The sequence below is a fragment of the Mugil cephalus genome, chromosome 22 (assembly GCF_022458985.1).
Source record: "Mugil cephalus isolate CIBA_MC_2020 chromosome 22, CIBA_Mcephalus_1.1, whole genome shotgun sequence".
NCBI lineage: Eukaryota > Metazoa > Chordata > Actinopteri > Mugiliformes > Mugilidae > Mugil > Mugil cephalus.
The window spans coordinates 18,969,935-18,974,123 of NC_061791.1; the positions used below are offsets into that span (position 1 = coordinate 18,969,935).

Here is a 4,189-nt window from a genome sequence, read left to right on the forward strand (position 1 = left end):
CCGAAAAGAAGGTAAACAGAGCCGGTAGAAGCACATTACATTTGAGATTCAAAAAGCTGCACTGTTATCCATCTTGTTGTTGTTTGAAATGCCCATCTGACGCATTAGGCTCCAGTTGTTTATTATATGACGTAATAGGTCAACTAGAAAGGAGGCCTTATTAACCTACTGAAAAGACAGGAGCAGGAGTACATGATCCCGTCAGTTATTCAATTTTCTCCATTGCATGTAAACTGGGACAAGGACCGCATTCAGAGCGTTGAATTTTCTGCAGTACCTAACCTCTTTGGAGCTTAACAGCCTCTTTCCATTTATCATTTTTTGTTATGTCCCATAAACTTTTGATCTCATACAACTATGTTTCAGGCAGCAGAAGGGGGATCTGAAAACCACTGTACACTGCCTACACAGTACTGAACAGAAGATACAATTAGCTAGTGAACATAGTGGAACAAACCACAACAATTCAAAACCACAGCTAAAAATACACTGGTGAGAGAAATCAGACTGGCTGTTCAGGTTAGTTTCACAATTCCACAAAAAGAGAACAATAGGTCCACCAAAGTAAGCAAACAACAATGTCACAATTTTCAGCTTCATTTTATCTGAACGTAAAATGGGCATATTTTCACAAAGTAGTTTATCTGTAGATGTAAAGCGGCCAGTCTTGTTGATTTTTGTTTCGACTTCCTGTGTCACTTTCTATGTCTTGCTTCACTTTCAACATTGGTGACTGAAACATTTACTGAAATTTCACTTAAGATGACAAATATTTGTATCTCAGAACTTCCTCAGCTAAACTTTCCTCAATATGATGTGTTTCAAAACAAAGTATTTGAAAAACTGTGGAGATAGAGAAGCAGCCGTAAATACTAAAGCGGGAAACGCTACTACCAGGGGGAACAATCACAGTTCTTGCAGGCTATGTTGCTAACATAGGCTGTTAAGGCGCCAAATTGATGTCATATGTAGACCCTAACAGGCAATGTAGTCAGAAAGAGCTACAACTACTGGACGCCCCAAAATAGCTCAGTTGGGACAGCGTTAGACTGAAGATCTAAAGGCCCCTGGTGCGATCCCGGGTTTCGGCAGAATCCCTCTGTTTCTGGGGAGCTGTGGAGTAGTGGCACTAGAGGCGAAACTGGAGGTCCAAAGGCTTCAAAGGCCCTGTCCATGGCTGTGGTGCCCTGAGCAAGCACCTAACTCTAAATTTGCTGCTGCCTAAGGCTGCAGTCCACTGCTCCCATTATAAACACCACTGTGTGAACGAATGGATGGGTCAAATGTAGAGAAGGTATTTTTTTCCCCATGAAGGATCAATAAGGGATTAATTCTAAATATAGCTGACCACTGGCTAGTTAAAGTGCAACCACAGTCCATGATGTTGGTGTGGTGTATCAGAATGCAGAAAAGAATGATGAATTAAATCAGATAGCTCACCAACAGGCCAAAACATCTCTGAGAATTGATGTCCTCTTGCCGCTTGAGACACTGAACACCAGAACCTCTAAGCACAAGAGCAACTATTTGTCTCCCTCATTAAAAATTCAACTGCCTCACAGAGCCTCTCTAGTGCAATGGTTCCTCAATAATCTGATATACAGCATTATGTATATTTGCACAGTTGGTGACAATGCTTTTTCTGCTTCCAATATTACACCTACATTGGTCATTTCATTTCAGCAGGGTGTCTCCAAGGTTCACAATAGCCAGTTAACTCCAAAAGTGTATAGGCTATTTTTTTGTGTGTACGTGTTCTTATGTGAGTAAACCCACTGAAAAGCTGTTTGACTTGTTTGTCAGTGACAACAGTTTCATTTTGTCTTTCTCTGGTGGCTCATTAAAATGATCAATGCAAAGATAACATTTGAATGTCACAACGAAGATTTGACAGTTTGGTCTTATCCAGTTCCCTCGAAGCATTTTAGAGAGAAATGTGCTGCCTGGGATCTGCTAAGATTTGTCTCTGAGGAAGACCCTTTGGCTATGGATCTGACTTCTGACACTTTCACTTAGCTGTGATGCTAAATTTTCCATGACTCCAATTCTTAGAAATCATTATTCTGCTGTGAAAAAAATAAGGCACAGCTATATTTAGGTGTTGTTTTGATCTGACTAATGACTTCCGAATCAGAGGTATTTCTTAATTTTCCATGTCAGCTTTTTGTGTTTTAAAATTTTTATTATGTATTTTAATTCCTCAAGCTCTCATGTGACTTAATCCACTTTATGATGATATTATTCAGATCTTGAAAATGTTCAATAACGGTATGGGTCTTGAGAGGAATGAGGAATGGCCGAGATCAGTGGGATCAGCCTTACAGTTAATGACCATAAATGTGGACATACATTGTTGTCATCATCTTATTTCCTTGTAATATTACTGAAAAGACTCATATTGATTTTTGCTGTGAATCTCTATTTATGCCCTGTTAGCACATTCAATCTCTTTTTGAACATGGCACATTGCTTGTACACGTCCCTGATATAATAAAATGCAGGAAGAAGAATAGACTAAATTGTGTTGAGGTATAATGGTGATGCATTTTATTTTCTATTATTTACTGCCTGGCTGCTCTGAGGCCAGCAGCCAACACTAATGCATAAGGTGGAAGATCATTAAAGAGACCATTACCTCTTTGTTTCTCTGGCAGACAGTAGATGAGAATCACATTTTCTATTATGAATGGAGCCAATGAGTGAACTGGGGTGAATTTCTGCTCCATAATATATTTCTCTCTTGCTCTCTCTTCCCGTGCTCCTTTCTTAGCTCTCTTTTCCTCTTGCGGTCTTATCTCCTCGGCTTTGCGCCTGCTTGATATCCGATCTATTTCCTCGGTCCAATTTTAATTTCCTGTCCCCTGTCAGGTGTGGCAGCCAGGAGGAGAATGAGCCAGAGGAGACCCACAACAGGAACCACCCGCTTGATGCTTCTCTAGGCCATCCAACTCTGCTCTGCAGAGGAAAAAAGAGAAAAGCAGAGAGCACAAAAGAGGAATATGAAGTGCATGCATAGAAACAGAAGCTGGTACTATATTTTTCATTTGCATTCTCCTATAAGCTCCTCCTATACTGCTAATTGTTCTGGCATGTGGCAGTCTGGAAGATAACACCATGTGACTAAGACTTTAGCCCACTGATTGAATTGCAGTATTTATATATTCTCATTATTTATAATACAAAGGGTAATATAAGTTGGAAATATGACATTTTGGCAAAACAGATCAGAATGGCTCTCACTGGTCTGAAATGTATCTCCTTGTTCACATGTCTCAACAGCAAGCCAATAAGAGAAATTTCTCCCTTGTTCAGCTTCCTACACACTGTCTGCTCACATGTCCTCCCTATGTTCTGTGCTGCAGTGGTTTCAATGAACTGTTGATTCACATTTATTAACATCAACTCCAACATGAGCTGCAAATTTTCAGGTAAATGCCCTTTAAATGATGACAAGGTTTGTATGGCCACACACAAGACTAACCGTGACTCTTGCCCAGGCTTAATGTTAGACTCTGTGCTAATCTGGCCATTAGTGGACATTTTAAACTAAAGGATGACACAAACAGGCTCTCTATCAGCCATTAATATGAGGGAGATTTAAGTGACTTTTCATTGTGCTCCAGCTGCACCGCATTTTAACAACTGTCATGTGTTAATCTCTGTGATAGACGTCATAATGCCAGACACTATAATTTTGTCTGCTAATTATAGATGATTAACACATCTGAATGTGACACGTCCTTATTCAAGAAAATTACAAACAGTTTCTAATCAAAACAAAATAAATGTTTTTCACATCGTCATGGTCTCCCAGGCTATTATCTGAATATAAATAAAGAAAAAAAAGAAAGTTTGTTAATAGATATTCAACTGTTAAAATAACTGGAAAAAAGCAAGGAACAAGGATGAACCGACAACTGCAGTTGTAACGGTTTCACAGACTAAGAATAGAGCACTGCGTTTTGTTTTACTCAGCAAAGAGGGGATAAAAGTAAATCTCTCTCACATGTATATCTGTGGATGGAGGCACAGCTGTACAGTCTATGTTAGAATAGAAACACAGAAAGGTTTGTTAGTTTCACTGACAGTGTGATCCTAGCAGGCAGTTTCTGCTAAACTGTATTTACCCACAGATAACCCTAATATGACCAAATCTACTGTATAGTACTTGATATCATTTTAAAATATT

General features: G+C 39.3%; 1 non-coding gene across 1 annotated transcript; it reads left to right on the forward strand.

Moving 5' to 3' along the window:
• Window positions 1-1,016: 1,016 nt before the first annotated feature.
• Window positions 1,017-1,091, forward strand: trnaf-gaa. The gene has a single exon. It is a non-coding gene; the product is annotated as a tRNA-Phe (tRNA).
• Window positions 1,092-4,189: the final 3,098 nt, after the last annotated feature.